The sequence below is a fragment of the Pseudonaja textilis genome, chromosome 2, assembly GCF_049901715.1.
Source record: "Pseudonaja textilis isolate UNSWEBS1 chromosome 2, rPseTex1.2, whole genome shotgun sequence".
Classification (NCBI taxonomy): domain Eukaryota; kingdom Metazoa; phylum Chordata; class Lepidosauria; order Squamata; family Elapidae; genus Pseudonaja; species Pseudonaja textilis.
In genome coordinates this window covers 142,503,222-142,520,504 of record NC_141991.1, presented here as the reverse complement: position 1 = coordinate 142,520,504, position 17,283 = coordinate 142,503,222, and the positions used below count along the sequence as shown (strand labels likewise).

Genomic DNA, 17,283 nt, shown 5'->3' with positions numbered 1-17,283 from the left:
AGCCACACACATTATGCATGAATTGTATTTTCCTTACCATGCAGGACTAATTATTCTCACCAGAGCCCTGCACAAACCTTCTTCTCCATGCTGCAGTTAAAATTTCAATAGCTTAACTTGCTCACCAGTCTGAGGCCTTCGTTAAAGCATTACAGGCTTTTCCCCACAGACATTTAGAGAATTGACAGTAAGAAAGGTGTTTTAATATCTGCTTTGCCAGCCTGAATTTAGAATCAAGTCCCATAATTGCTCTACCTTTGTAATTTCCTTTACTACCTCCACACAAGTCACGTGGAAGGTTAGTTTCTGTGACCCATTGTCCCTGGTAGATAGAAGAAGTGAATTAGACTTATCTCTTTGATGAATGGATCTGAGAAACAAGCCTTGGATATTACTTTGACTTACAATCAAGCTGCTGATAAGGGATGCAGCCAATGTAACCTAGTGGTAGAAGTGTTGGTTCAGCAGTGACAACACTCAGTTTTTGGCCTCTCTTCAGGCAGGGAAGCTGCCTTGGTGACACAGGGCAACTCATGACTTTTTGATGGAGAAGGACCGCAAGAACCTCAGCATCAGAAAGTGGCTGCTGAAAGAGTGAGCACTTTATAATACTCTGTTTGAACTTCCTCTGGGAGTTCTGTAAAAGATTTCTCTCCCATGACATGATATGCGTAGCAAAGGATATGTTTTCCTTTCGTTTTCTATTGTGCTTGATATCCTTGGTAACTTGATAACTTCTCAGAAACCTTCAAGCAGACAGAGCAAATCATTCAAAATGCACTTTAATCAGTATGTTAAGAACCTTTTACAGAACAAATTAATATTGAATTTCATTGTCACAATTATCCTGGCAGTGATTGAAGAAACTACGGAACATGAATTTACCTGTGCTCCACAGCCATATAACCAGATTCATTTTGGGATATTTTTATTAGCCCCATCTGGCATTTTCTTCTTGCTGAGTTTTATTATTCAACGGTATTTTTTAAACTCATTCGATGTTAAAAAAGACAACTGGTGTTGCATGGTATGGCAGAGTTCCTTCCCCCCCTGGATGTGGTTTGTGATTGTGTTGTTGGACGGAAGGTATCTTCAGTGTGCAACGAGTACAAATCATAATGCATCAACAAAGCCAACTAATGTTGAAATGTCAGCAATATCTAAGGTAAGCTCTTGTTTCATTTTATATTTCATCTGACACTTGCCACAAAATCCTGATAAAATTCTTGTAAATTTGAAATTTGATTTGAAAATATAACATTTGTTTCGATGTTTGCTCATTAGTAAAGAAAGGCTAAGCTACATTATGGAGCTCATATTGAACTCCTAATAGATACTTGCTATTGGGAATAGAAGCTGTTTTGCGGGGTTATTTTAAATTTGAAGAGAAAGAGAGAAATTTAATCCTTTCTCTCCTAGTTGCTTTCCCGTTCTGCTGTATCTGGAAAGTGGGAAACATTAATTTATTAGTTATTCAAATGGATAAATATGGAGGTATAGAGGAGAAGCACATAACTGGGTATCCATCTTAGGTCAAGAAAGAAATTGGAAACCTATTCAACTTTTTTACTTTTGACACAACTGATAGACTGGTCTTTAGCAATAAGCTTCTTCAGATTAGTCCATGATCCATTCATCACAAAGTAGTTTGTATTCCACTGAATCTTATATTACAATTTAGTTCTTATGGAACTTCAATAATTATGATACAAGCAGATCAATTTCTGCACACCACTGTTATGTAATAGCCTGATTTTCATTAATTTCTTTGTGATGATTTGTTTTTCCTTTTGTCCTGATTTGAAAGTCTGATATGCAAAACTGCTTCCCAAATGTATATTAAAAAGCAACCTGTTGAAATAACTCCATGCATTTATTGTTCCACACATTTTTTAGGAAAACCTTAGCTTTCTTGGTGACCTCAACCCATAAATAAAATAAAAAAATTAAATTAAATTAACTATGTGAATATTTGGCATCTGGGATATCAACGACAAAATTGCTTTTGCTTTCAAATTCTGGAATATATTATCGAGTTATATTGTTAATAAAGCCTTTCTTTTTATCTCTTTCAGGTGTGTGGATTACTCTTGCTCCTAAGTATTACTATAGTAGTGTTGATAAGCTGTTGTGTCAAGAAGTCCCAGAAGTCTAATCCAGGGGTGAATGAACCTGAGAATCCAGGTAATCTTCAACATATGATCACAACTCAGCCCAACATTTCTAGGGTTAGCGTTTAAAGCAGTATTTAGCTGAGTTTTGCCCCACCTTTCGTGCCACAATTACGTGAATCCCTGCAGTTGTTTTTTTAAAAAACTATTTTTATTTTATTTTATTTAAAAAAAGTTACAATTCAAAACACCCAATAATTCAGGGGGAAAAAAGTCAGAGGAAAAACAAGAACAAGACATTGAAAAGAAAAAGGTGCATTGATTCCAGATTGTTGGAATCAATATGCTGACTTTGTAAACCACTTAGAGCAGGGGTCTGTGCTGGCTGGGGAATTCTGGGAATTGAAGTCCGCCAGGCTTAAAGTTGCCAAGGTTGGAGACCCCTGGCTTAGAGAGTCCTGTAAAGTGTAAAGCACTGTGAAGAGGTATATAAGTCTAAATGCTAATGCTATTGCTATTTAAAAAATAGACTAACACATGTATTCTGTCAAATTCTCTGCTCGAGCCATGGCATCTCAGGTTACAGCTCGTCGGTTGTTATGGCTCAGACATTGGCAAGCAGATATCAAACACAAATGGAAGCTTGCTTCATCCCCAATATTGGGAGATAATTTGTTTGTCATTGCCCTGGACCCGCTTCTGATAGAGTCAGGAAGCAAGAAAAAGATCCTCCCCTCTCTTTTCATAGATTAGAAAATAGACCCTCCCAGTCTTTTCGGAGAGGTTCCTTTCATCCCTTTTACCAGGGGCAATTCTTTCCAAAATTCCAGAGAACATCTGGATTCAAGAATAATCAACAGTCAGATAGATCCAACCTTGGAGATAGATATTGGAGTGGAGGGCAAGGTAATGAACCTTTCGTGGAGGGCAATTTTAGATTTAAAATGACTTAATCATTCCCTAGTTTATAGGAGGTTTAAAATGACTATACTGCAGCCCATCCTACTGAGCATAAGAAAGGGTGATTTTCTAATCTCCATTGATTTAACAGAGACCTATCTTCACATTTCAATTAGACCCTCACACAGCAAATTTCTTAGATTTTGTTATAATAATCAACATTTTGAGTACATTGCCCTGCCCTTTGGGCGGTCATGTGCCCCAAGGACATTTACAAAAGTTCTGGCAGCTCTAGCCGCCCATCTGTCAGACGGCAGTATCATTTGGATGATATTTTGCTGTTGTCATCTTCACATGTACAACAGAATTTGACATCATATTTGTCTGTGAAACATGGCTCAACGCATCCTTCCCTGACTTAATTACCACAGTAATTGAGTCATGTTTACCGATCAGATTGTGAAATCCATAGAGGAGGTGGTGTTGCTATCTTCTATAAAAAGTCCCTACATCTAAAAAACACCCAAATTACCCAGGAGCTTGCTCTTCCAGAGACCATCGTCTGTAAACTGTCCTTAAATATCACATTTTGATTCTTACTGTGTTACAGAGCTCCTGGTTATGACATTGAGCATGTAAACAAGTTAAATTCACTACTAACATGGGCAACCTCTTGCCCACATGCTTTGATCTTTCTTGGTGACCTCAATCTATCTTGTATTAACTGGACCCTAAACGAATGTACAACCGAATCCATACATGCAACCTTCTACAATGCTGTAACAAATCTGGGACTGGAACAACTAGTAGCCAACAACACTAAACTAAACAATTGCTTCGACCTCATCTTCTGCAACAGTTTGAATTCAATTTACAGACTACAAATTAATGAATCCTTTTCCAACAGTGACCACAGCATGACTGACTTTTGTCTCAACATTTTGTCTCAACATTATCTCACTTATGATCATATAGACAATGATCTCTCATCTCTTGATTGGCAAATTCAATTCACTGGATGCAATACTGTTGAAGACTATTACAACATATTTTTACTTGAAGTCAAAAAAAGTCATGAAACTATATGTACCAATAACAACTCCCAAAACCAGGAAAAACAAACTACCCATAACAATAAGGAAGCTCCAATCCAAAAAGAAATCCCTTTGGTGGAAAAACAAATCTGGTCACATTGCCAACTTTAAAAGCAGATACAAAAATTTATGCCACCAGATAAAGACTGAATGCACCAATTATCACATTAAACTAGAGGAAAACCTACACACCAATTCCACCCGCTCTTTCTACAATTTTGTAAAAACAAACTAAAAGACTCAAGGTCTATCCCACCCCTGAAAGGATCTAATGGTAAAGACTGCAATGATGACACCGTTAAAGCCAGCCGCTTTAACACATTCTTTGACTCAGTATTTGTAAACAGCAATAGATCATGCCCAATATTTCCTAGTCGAACCACAGACAACTACAATGATCTAATACATATTGATTTTACAGAAGACAATGTTGAAAAAGCACTACACGATCTAAAACCATCTCTATCTATTGGACCAGAGGGAATATGTGCCTACTTCTTAAAAAAGCTATCCACTGCCATAGCCGAACCTCTAAGCATAATCTTTGAAAAAATCTTTCAGGACCAGCTCCTTGCCAAACCTATGGTCACTAGCCACAGTCATCCCCATCTTCAAAAAGGGAGAGCCCAGCCTAGTTGAAAATTACAGACCAATCTCTTTATGCTGCGTCACCTGTAAAGTCATGGAATCAATTATTAACCAATCCATTATCCTCCACTTAGAGACAAACAAACTACTCTCTAACAAACAATTTGGTTTCAGAAAAAAAAACTATCCTGTAATCTGCAACTCTTATACTGCAAAAACATATGGATTACACAACATGATCAGGGCAAAACAATTGACTCAATTTACATAGACTTCTGTAAAGCCTTTGATTCAGTGGTACACAACAAATTACTCCTAAAATTAAAATCTTATGGTATTTCTGGACACCTGCATAACTAGATAGAAGCATTCCTGTCAAACAGACAACAAATGATTAAAATTGGGAGCGTCCTATCAAATTCTGTACCTGTTAACAGTGGTGTCCCCCAAGGCAGCATTCTAGGACCAACTCTCTTCATACTCTACATAAATGACCTCTGTGATCATATTAAGAGCAACTGCATTCTCTTTGCTGATGATGTAAAGCTATTCAACACCACAGACAATACTACTACCCTCCAAAAAGACCTCAACCGTGTGTCAGAATGCTCAAACAAATGGCATCTTTAAATCTCAACAAATAAATGCTCTGTCTTACATATTGGCAGAAAAAAAATCAAAAAATAAAATACAAGCTAAATAGTCAAGACCTTGCTGATGACCCAAACTTTGTCAAGGACCTTGGAGTACTCATCTCAAATGATCTAAGTGCTAGAGCCCACTGTAACTACACAGCCAAAAAGGCATTAAGAGTTGTAAACCTAATCCTGCATAACTTTTTCTCTGGTAATAACACTCTACTAACTAGAACATACAAAACATTTGCTTGACCTATACTTGAATACAGCTCATCAGTCTGGAACCTGCATTACATATCTGATATTAATTCAATTGAGAAAGTCCAGAAATATTTCACAAGAAGAGTTCTCTACTCCTCTACTCATAGCAGAATACCTTATGCTATCAGACTTGAAATTTTAGACCTAGACAACCTAGAACTACGCCACCTTCGGTTCGATTTAAAATTATATATTGCAATGTCCTACCTGTCAATGAGGACTTCAGCTTCAACCACAACAATACAAGAGCACACAATAGATAAAAACTCAAGGTAAACTGCACCAAACTTGATTGCAGGAAATACGACTTCAGCAACAGAGTGGTCAATGTCTGGAATACTCAACCTTCCCCAAACCCCCAAAACTTTAACCTTAGACTGTCTACTATTGACCTCACCCCTTTCATAAGAGGTCTTTAGAGGGCATGCATAAGCGCACCAATATGCCCACCGTCCCTGTCCTATTGTTTCTTTTTCTTATTCATATCCATTTCATGTATTCATAGCCATGTTTATACTTATACCTGTTATCTAATAATCACTTGACAAAATAAAATAAATAAAATAAAAATATATACATATTGTTGTCCCTAGTTGAATGTTGATTAATGTATTACAATATTAGTTTCCCCTTGTAAAACAGGTCTAAAGGATTTAAAATTACTAAACTACTAATTCTATTTACAAATTGTTAATCTATCATCTATATAGTACAGTATATCAATAAGAAGGAAGCTTTTTATATAATTATCAGGAACAATTGTAATAATATAAAAAGATTAGATTAAAATTCCAAAACCCTCTTTTAACAAACTGTTATTGTAAACAACTCATGGCAAATTTATCACAGCTTTATTAACTATCCCAAATCATTCCCCAAATTAACCCAATCAAATACCCACATTTGTTTCTTAATACCATCTCTTATCAATTGTTGTTTGATTGACAATAATAAATCCAACTTCCAAAGCCAATCTATCTTCCCAAAAAAGTCCAGTTGAAATTGTTCCCCAGTTAAATGTGATAAAATCATTCCCCAATCCTCTTCAACCCACTTAACAAAGACCAATTTACCACTTAGCCATCTAGACAGTTTTTTATGTAGAAATTCTGACCTGAACTTCAGGAAGGTGTTTGAAGTTTGTTGGGTATATGGATACACCAACTAGTTTGGGTGAATGAATATATAAACCTAGGTCTAAGTGTTTGCAGCTTTAAGCACAAAAACTGCAATGTAATGTGATAATTAAGGGTGCGGTTGCAAGCAGCAGTAATAAGGCAGTGAGAGAGACGTAACACTTCCTGGTTTCTGGTTACTGTTTCCTGGTGTTACTGGTCGCTGGTCTGCTGGTCTCTCTGATCTCTGCTGCCTGCTGTTTTATTCCTGTATGAGACGTCTGCTTGTTGGCTACTGTGCAAGATACCTTTTTCTACTGAACAAAAGGACTGTTTACTTGGTGAGCTGTGCATACTCAGCGTTGTCTTTGAGAGAAAGGTATCGGGAGGAGAAGATTTACAAGCAGATAAAGACATTGTATTTACTGTTAATGGACTAGGTAACTGGATGGATATACTGGATACTGACATATGGACTGAATGACACTTCTTAATCTCTGTGTGAATTAAATACCTATTTTAAAAACTACAAACAGTGTTTTTGTCTCCAGTGTGTGTATACTCTTGGGCCCAGCCTCTCTCTCATTTGGCTGCCTGGCTTGACTGCTGCTGTGCACTCTGCTTGGGGGTTTGTCCCCAAACACTAACATTGGTTATGGGCCCAGCAGTGACCACAGTCTAACTAACCAGGTTATATCAGTGAGAGTTTGGGGTGAGTTGCACATTACTGTAAAGACAAACTGTTTGTTGAATAGTTATTTATCTGAAGAGCAATGGCACAAGTAAATTTGCCAAGTCTGTCCATGATATCCATATTAGATGGAACAAACTATGTTTCATGGTCAATGAAATGTAGTTTACTTCTACGAAGAGAAGGTTTGTGGGACATAGTAACAAACCCACCAGATGTATCTAACTTAGATCCTAATGTTGAAGAGGATGCCAAAAAGATACAAGACTATGAACGAAAGAATGAGCAGGCTTTGTGCATCATAGATCTGACTCTCTCAGACCAGCAACTGATCCATATCCGTGGAGAGGAAAATGCTGCTAACTGCTGTGAGATTCTCAAGAAGATTTATGTTCGAGACAGTGTAGGAGCCCATATCAATCTTACACGGAAGCTGTTTAGAACACATCTTGAGGAGAATGGAGACATGTTAACTCATTTAAACTGTATGAAAAGCATTTTTCAGGAGTTACAAGAAAAAGAGCTTATATTTAATGAGTTGCAACAAGTATACATCATACTGTCTTCTTTGGATCGAAGCTATGATGATTTTGTGACTGCTTTAGAAGTATTGCCAAAAGACAGTTTATCAGTAACTGAGATTACCGGCAGGCTATTAGAAGAAGCCAGAAGAAGGTTTGAGCGTGACCAGCTGAGGGAAGATAAACCTAATAAAGGAGAGAAATTATCTTCAAAGCTTGAGAGAAACCAGCTTAGTAAAGTAAAGCACCCGGAAGAAGAGAATTTATCTTCGACGGCATACACAATTAAAAAGTGTTTTAATTGTGGAGGCAGAGGACATTTGGCAAGATTCTGCAGAAAAGGAAAACGCCAGAATGTAAAAAAGCCAAAGAAATCCTTTGAACTAGCCACGTACAGCAACTGTGATGTGAAGAGTGATTTATGGGTGGTGGACAGTGGAGCATCCCACTGCATCACAAGAGATAAGACAAAGTTTATAAAAATGTCTACAAGCTCTCAGCATATATCACTCGCGAACGGCTGGCACCTCAAGGCCAAGGGTGAAGGTATTGCATATTGTCCATGTTTAAACCAGAAGATAAAAATGTTGTATGTACCACAGTTAAAGATGAACTTACTTTCTGTAAGAGTATTAGACAAACTAGGTTATGTAGTTACATTTAAGAATAATAATTTCATAATTGAAAGAGATGGCAAAAGGGTAACTGCAGCTTTAAATGGAGCATTATATGTCTTACATGATAGTAAGAAAGGGGAGGCACAGACTGTATTTAATAATATCAAGCCTCATAATGAATGTATCCATTTATTGCATAGGCGTTTGGGGCATGTAAATTTTAAAATGCTAAAACGTACAGTAGAGTTATCTGAAGGAATAAGGTTAAAACCCTGTGATAAATATTTGTGTTGTAATGTCTGCTGTGAAGATAAGAGTAAAATATTGCCTGCAAATAGGCTAAATGGTTTCAAAACTAAAGAACCTTTAGAAGTAGTATTTGCAGACATTATAGGTCCAAAGAAACCCAGTATGGGGGGTGCTCGATATATACTGAGCATTATGGACCATTACTCTAGATATGGGTTTTGCTACCTAATGAAAAGCAAAACTGAAACATATCGACATTTCTTCAACTGGTTAAAGTTTGCAGAAAGAAAGACTAAACGGCAACTGATAACCCTGGTGACAGATAATGGTATGGAATTTGTTAACAGCAAATTCCAGAATAGATTAAAGGTAGCTGGAATAGAGCACAAGAAATCTGCACCATACAGACCACAACACAACGCATTTATAGAGAGAAGAGGCCAAACACTACAGGCAATGGTTAGAACAATGTTAACTGATTCTGGATTACCTGATTTTGTGTGGGGGGAGGCTGCAATGTGTGCTAATAACATATTGAACAACGTTGTTAACTCAACTACTGGTGAAATACCATTCACCATGTGGCATGGCAGGAAGCCTGATCTGAGTTACCTGCACACATTTGGTGCACCAGCATGGGTGCATATCCCTACACAACTCAGGCGTAAAGGGCAACACAGAGCTAAACAATTCTTCTTCGTTGGTTACGAAGCAAACCATAGGGCATATAGATTTTGGGAGAAAGGCACATCTAAGGTGTTATGTAGTGCTAATGCCCAATTTCTAGAGCACGTAGGATGGGATAAGTTAGAACAGGATAACAATAAAGAAGTGGTTATTGAATCCTATAGAAATCCCATTAATTATCCCTGTAACTTTAAGAATAAAGTTAAAAGAGAAATACAGGAAGAAATTGTGCCCATAGAGGAAGAAATAGAGCCAATAGCTGAGAAAGATGAGGAACATGAACAGGTAGTAACTCAAAAAAGTCCTCATACAAGCCCTGTAATTCCCAGAAGAACTACACGAGTATCTAGACCGCCTGATAGATACCAGGCTAACACAGTGTGCCAGGTTAATAGAGTTCCATATACTGTGGATGAGATTAAAAAGTATCCTTCTAAAGATAAGGAAAGTTGGTATGCAGCAATGAATAAGGAATTGAGATCCTTGAAGGATATGAAAGTATATGAAAATGTGAGATTACCTGTTGATATAAAACCCATTGGCTGCAAATGGATTTTTAAGATAAAAACTGATAAAGATGGAAATATAATCCATAAGGCAAGATTACTAGCCCAAGGTTTTAGACAAAGTGTCAATGACTATGATGAAGTATTTGCACCTAGTCTTAAAGCAGCAACATTAAGGGCAGCTTTAGTGTGGGCAGCAAGCAAGAAATATATAGTTAACCATTTAGATGTGGAAACTGCTTACTTGCACGCTCCACTAAGACATACTGTATATATGAAAAAGCCTAGTGGATTGAAAGGTGAAAATAATAATGATTGTTGGTTGTTAAAAAAGAGCCTCTATGGTCTTAAACAATCAGGCTATGAATGGAACCAGTATATTGTAAAGGAACTGAACAATATAGGGTTTAAAGCTGGTTTAGCCGATCCATGTCTGTTTAAAAGGGAGACAAATGGTAAAATATCATTATTATTATTGTTCACTGATGATATTGCCTTGATTACTGAGACTAATGATGAAGCAAATAAAATAATAGCATCATTAGAAAATAAAATAAAAATCAAGCAATTAGGGGAGATAAAGAGATATCTAGGTTTGAATATACTGAAAACACAGAAAGGTTATAAGATATCTCAGGAGGATAAGATATCTAAATTGCTAATAGATTATAAGATGGAACTTTGTAAGTCTGCAAAGACTCCAATGAGTCAGGATATTTGCAAAATGGATGCTCAAAGTCCCAAGTTTGATAAGGTAATATATCAATCTTTGATTGGTAGCTTATCATACATTAGCAATTGGTCAAGGCCAGATATAGCTTATAGTATTAATCAGCTGGCACGACACAATAATGATCCGCTTCAATGTCACTGGATAGCATTGAAGAGAATCTTAAGATATCTTAAAGGAACATTACACCATGCACTGTATTTAGAACCAAAAGGTGACCTAATATTGAGTGCTTATGCAGATGCTAGTTTTGCATCAGAAAGAGACACAAGAAAGTCGACTTCAGGAACAGCCATAATGCTGGGTAAGACATTAATAGGTTGGAAGTCAATAAGACAATAGCATATAAGTTTGTCTACTATGGAGGCAGAATTCTCCTGTTTATCACTATTATGTACTGAGTTAATTATGTATAAACAAATAATGAATGATATGGGTATAACTGTAGATTATCCTATAGTTGTACATGAAGATAATCAGGCAGCAATTCAAATGGCCACAAATATTGCAGTAAAAACTAGGAGCAAGCATACAGATTTAAGGTACCTAAATGTTAGACAAATCTGTAACGAGTAAAATGATACAGCTGGAGTACTGCATGTCGGAGGACAATATAGCTGATAATTTTACTAAAGCCCAAGGTGCCATTAAGCACCTAGAGAGTTGTGAAAAATATGGGTTTAGAATGTAAGGGTATTATATATTTATATCACCCAAAAGGGGAGAATGTTGGGTATATGGATACACCAACTAGTTTGGGTGAATGAATATATAAACCTAGGTCTAAGTGTTTGCAGCTTTAAGCACAAAAACTGCAATGTAATGTGATAATTAAGGGTGCGGTTGCAAGCAGCAGTAATAAGGCAGTGAGAGAGACGTAACACTTCCTGGTTTCTGGTTACTGTTTCCTGGTGTTACTGGTCGCTGGTCTGCTGGTCTCTCTGATCTCTGCTGCCTGCTGTTTTATTCCTGTATGAGACGTCTGCTTGTTGGCTACTGTGCAAGATACCTTTTTCTACTGAACAAAAGGACTGTTTACTTGGTGAGCTGTGCATACTCAGCGTTGTCTTTGAGAGAAAGGTATCGGGAGGAGAAGATTTACAAGCAGATAAAGACATTGTATTTACTGTTAATGGACTAGGTAACTGGATGGATATACTGGATACTGACATATGGACTGAATGACACTTCTTAATCTCTGTGTGAATTAAATACCTATTTTAAAAACTACAAACAGTGTTTTTGTCTCCAGTGTGTGTATACTCTTGGGCCCAGCCTCTCTCTCATTTGGCTGCCTGGCTTGACTGCTGCTGTGCACTCTGCTTGGGGGTTTGTCCCCAAACACTAACAAAGTTGACTCATTTTTCTGAGTCCATATTTCTTCCTAATGAATATACTGGTTTAAGATCACATTCCTTTTGTGGATTTGATTGATTTACTGGCAGTTTCCTCTGAATATTTTCCAGCATCTTTTTTTTAAAACAAATTTTATTGATTTTCCAAAACAATACACAGACAAACAAAACATAAAATATAATGACATAAGAAGTTTTTTTTTGAAAAAAACCAATACAACATCTTATTTAAAGACAAAATTATTCCAAGTTATCACATTTCCAAACAAACACAATTTGATATGTATATTTACCTTATCTGTTCATCTTCATATCTTATCCCGAACTTCTCTTTATTACTTCCTTTCCTTCTATTTATTCAAATTATATCTCTTTAACTTTAGATTGTATACATTTTTTATATCCATCTGTCTTATACATTTTCATTATTCTCTTCCAATACAAAAACAAACAAGACATAAAACATAAAAACATAAAACATCTTGTCTGAAAGTTGCTTGATCCCGGGTTAAAACTCATCGTACAGATGCCCCTTCAAAAATCATGTTCCTTTTATATATCATTCCATATCTTATTACCGTTTTCCATTTTCTATATAGCTTCTTCCTTTTTTTAACTCTCTTAGTTTTATTCTACTTATCTCAGTTCAAGTCATAATACTTATCATTCTTTGTCTGTTCTCAACTATCCATTCATTTTTTCTCTTTAAACAAAACCTCTCCTGTACACTAATTGGAGTATGATGCCTTTAACTCTTTCCCCTAACCTAATAATACTTAATATCACACATAACTTGTATTGGGATTCTGTTTAGCACATCCTAAAGTCACACAATATATTATATAAAGAGGATACTTTACCAGGATACTTTCACTGTTCCTTTGTCCCGGTCAGCAAAATCACTTTCATTTCTTCACAAACTCCTCCAGCACTTCCTTTTCCCGGCTGAGCTCTTCTAAGTGGCGGCCATTAGAGACTGCTGCTCAGCTGCCATCGGAGAAGAGATTTAGCCGGCTAGGGAAGAGAGATGCGATGTCTCTCGTCCCTGCCAGAACCCCCCAGTCTTCACCACCTTCTACAAAGGTGGCTTAGCCCCAAAGCCAAATGGCTTGGGGCACTCAGGCAGTGAACACAGGCAGAGACCGTGCACAGTCACGGATTCCTGCCTGCACCGAAGCACCACAAGCCGGAAGTGTCCTATTTTCCAGCATCTTTATGGGTTCATCAAAATTGTAAAGAAAATTTTCAGCTAAAAATTGCATGTTTGCCAAGCAGTCTTTTCTTTTTTTTAGGGCATCAGCCTTCTTCGTTCTGTAATCAGAGTGTCATGTCAGAACATAAATTGATTCTGATTTCATGAGAACCTTTTAAGGTTTGGGTCAGGTCTGCATACTTTCTAATAGGAGAGGATAGACAAAGCTTGCTACACTCTTACAGCAGAAAAAGAGCTCATAGGATGGAGTAGTCTATGATTCTATGTTTTCATTCCCCCAAAACTCAAAATCAGTTTCGAGATGCTGTGGAAGCATCTTGACTTCTTCAAACTTAGATCTGTTGACAAAAAAAAAAAAAAGAATGAATATTACAACCACATTCTTGAGCAACAAAATTCCCCTTGGCCCCACCCTGTAAGTAAAATATTTGTCCTTCATGCCTTTTTTTTCACATTTTATTTGCTAGGATTTTGTCTCGCTTTCACTCTAGAAAATGGGTGTCAAACTCACTGTGTCACGTTGCTGTCATGTGACATTTCATGATGTTTTCCCCCTTCCTGGAGCTGGGATGGGTGTGGCCTATGGGTAACGCATTGTGCCTGCAGGCTGTCAGTTTGATACCCCTGCTCTAGATGCTCAAGACAACGTGCATTATACATAATGAAAGAGGTAGGTTGGAATGAGAGGTTTGTTCCTTAAGATTTCTGCCTTCCCCAATTTAACTGAGATATCTATTGTGGAAATGATCAGTGTGTATGTAAACCTCAGAGTTTTGTTTTCCTCTCTGTGTCCTTGTTTGTGTGTGTGTGTGTACATGCGCGCGTGTGTCTAAGTTCTGTGTATCCTTGAAGTAACTATTGCAACTGTTAAGTGTCTCTGAACCCTTCAGATATGAATTTTAAATTGTTAAGAGTTAAAAACACTGAGAGAAAATGTCTTCTCCCAGTCTGGTCTGGCCGATTAGACTGGATGAGGAACAGAGTTCAATTTTCTTTCCTCTCTGTGCTTTTAAGAAAAACCCAAGGTTATTAACAAATGTTTTAAGTTCATTTACAAGAAAAGTTTCATTCTTGCATTTACTGTGTGTTTAAATGATTTTACCTGTTCATCCTTTTCCTGAAGCATGTGAATCCAGTTTTTTTCCTTTCTCATCTATTGTGTCTCCATTTTGTTGAAACTGATTTATCTGTTTAGTACCTGCAATACTGATGTGTTATTTTTCTTCCTCCTCAAACCATGCCTGCAAGCTATCCACACAAACACCAACATCTCTAATCCTTTTACAAAGCCTTTCCTGGTAGAATTACCAGTGAAGAGGGGAGGGCCCCCCTTGTTCTTTGTCTTTCAGCCCGGCCACAAGTTGAAGCAGAAGCTGCTCTCTAGAGACATTCCATCCATTGGAGCCAAAGAATTGTGTTTGGATCCAGCCTCCACTGAATGTCATTTCAGCAAACCAGAGTGGGCAGACCTTCCCAAGCCTGACTGACCACCCATACCACCAGGCCAAGCCTATGCCACCCAGAGTCATGAAGGAAAGGACCCTGAGATGGACCAGTAAAAGACTAAACGACTCTTTTCAATCCCCAGAAGACAGTTAGAAAGATTATGGAGGAGGGTGGAAATTCATTGTAATTGAAAATTAATTGTAATGTGAAATCCATTGTAATATTTTCTTTCTTGTATCATTTATATTGTAACCAGTTTGATGTACTCATGTAAGGATTGTATTTGAGAGAGGTTGGCCCAGCAAGTTCTGAACACCTTGTATTTCTGTCTGGTGGGAGGGAAAATTGTCCAGCGTGTTTGTATTATCTGTATTGTAAAACTAGCTGCATACACAGGCACATACACAGAGACACACCATTCAGAATTAGATAGAGGTTATCCCTTTCACCTACCACCACACAAAACTGCTCCTAGCTTCTTCTTTTTTGCTACTCCTAGCTTCCTTTTTGTGTGTTTTTTGTTTTTGTTTTGCTGCTCTGTGGCACTAAGGCCCAAGCAGTCATATTGTCCTGCTAATCCCAAGGGGGAGCGGGCAGGCAATTCCTGAAGAGATAGCAGAAATCCCAATCTCCAAATCCCAAGTCCTGACTATGACTCACAAATGATGCTGTCCAGTTGCCCAGTAAAGCAGGATATGTTGCACTGGTTGTCTCATGAATAGAAGTCCCAGGGCTCATTGTGTGTAACTTTAAAAATACTAAATATCCTGGATTGCACACTGACTAACCTCAATTTGGCCTCACAAACCCTGGAAGCTAAGAGCTAGGCAGGTAGTAATCATAAACCTTGGAAATGGGCAGCCTGTAATTTAAGGGATGTGGAGAATGTAGGGGCTTGTGATTATAACCTGACTCATAAAAAAGTACATCAAATATCTGAAAATTAATTGGCATGAAAAATTGGATACAGCAAAAAAAAAATAAATCCAGAAGTTTTCCCAGGCTGCTAGACTTTCATGGTTGAAAGCTTCGGGGAGCCACTGAAGGAATCCTTTTCTGTTGCCTCTTTTTCAATGCCCTTCCCTTTGCATCAGAAAAAATAAAAGCACCCATCAAGTCTCCCTGATCTGACCACCTTTTGTTTTGAGAAAAAAAAAGCAGGATTGTAGGAAGTTAGCACCCACCCCTCTCCTAGAAAATTGAAATATCCTAGGAAATATTAAAAAGGCAGAATATTTCCTCTAAAAAGAGTAGAAACTCAGAAGCAGAAACTCACCCCCACCTTTGTTTTTTTCTTGGAAAAGTTTTATTATTTTTTTAGACAAACATAAACAAACACAACATAAAAACATCAAACCATCTTCCACTTATGTACATACAGAGTGTCGGTTGGTTTACAAATTGTTTTGTGCATCCACTTTATAGTCATCACTTACAATTACTTGTATATGTTCTCATATTATCTATCAAATATTCCTAAATACATTGATATTATTAATCAATCATTTAACTATACTATTATTCATTCATGTTTGCAAGATAATCCATATTTTAATTGATTTATTTTATGACAATTCATATTATCACCCCAAATCTATCCTATAATTATATTATTATTATGATAAAGATAATACATATTTATATGTTCTTTATATTCTAAAAAATCTACATATTTCATTACCATGTTTTATTGTCTAGCCATTGATAAAATAAATCCCAAATCTTATAAAATTGTTTATCATCTTGTTCTCTGATTTCAAATGTCAATCTACTCATTTCAGCACATTCCATTATTTTCTTAATAACTTCCTCCTGCGTTGGTATTTTCTCATTTTTCCAGTTTTTGGCAAATACAATCCTAGCTGCTGTAAATACATTCACAATCAAATATTTCAATTCCTTACTGTATATTTCGGGTAAAATTCCCAATAAAAATATCTTTGGTTTCAAGTCTATGTGTTTTTTTGTCATTTTTTCCAACCATGTGTGGATTTTAGTCCAATATCTTTTAGCATCCGTGCATGTCCACCACATATGGTAATATGAGCCAGGTACCTGATGACATTTCCAACATTTTTCAGATTTGTTCTTGAACATTCTTCCTATTCTTGTTGGGGAGAAATGCCACCTGTAAAACATCTTATACAAATTTTCTTTACATGCTGTTGACATTGTCATTTTATAATTTTGAGACCACAATTTTTGCCATTTCTCTAAATCAATCCCATATCCAAAATTTCCCCCCCAAGCAATCATTGTTTCCTTAACTCGTTCTTCTTCTAGTTTAATTTCTAATAAATATCCATACATTTTTTTAATCACCTTTTCATCAGTACCTGTCAAGATCTCATCTAAATCAGTAAATTTATCATAGAAACATTCTGTTTTAGAATCTTTATCATATCTAGAACGTATTTGCGCATATGAAAACCAATTCATCTTTATACCTTGTTCCTCTAGTTTTTGCATAGATTCAAGTTCACCCTTTTAATTCAATATTTCACCATATCTAACTGTTTGTTCCTTTTTATATATTATAGGGTAAGAAAATGCTTCAATAG

At 36.8% G+C, this 17,283-nt stretch overlaps 1 long non-coding RNA gene across 1 annotated transcript; it reads left to right on the top strand.

Moving 5' to 3' along the window:
- Positions 1-558: 558 nt before the first annotated feature.
- Positions 559-16,672, top strand: LOC148127128 (uncharacterized). Its single transcript, XR_015741952.1, has 3 exons — positions 559-1,165; positions 2,076-2,184; positions 14,626-16,672. It is a non-coding gene; the product is annotated as an uncharacterized LOC148127128 (long non-coding RNA).
- Positions 16,673-17,283: the final 611 nt, after the last annotated feature.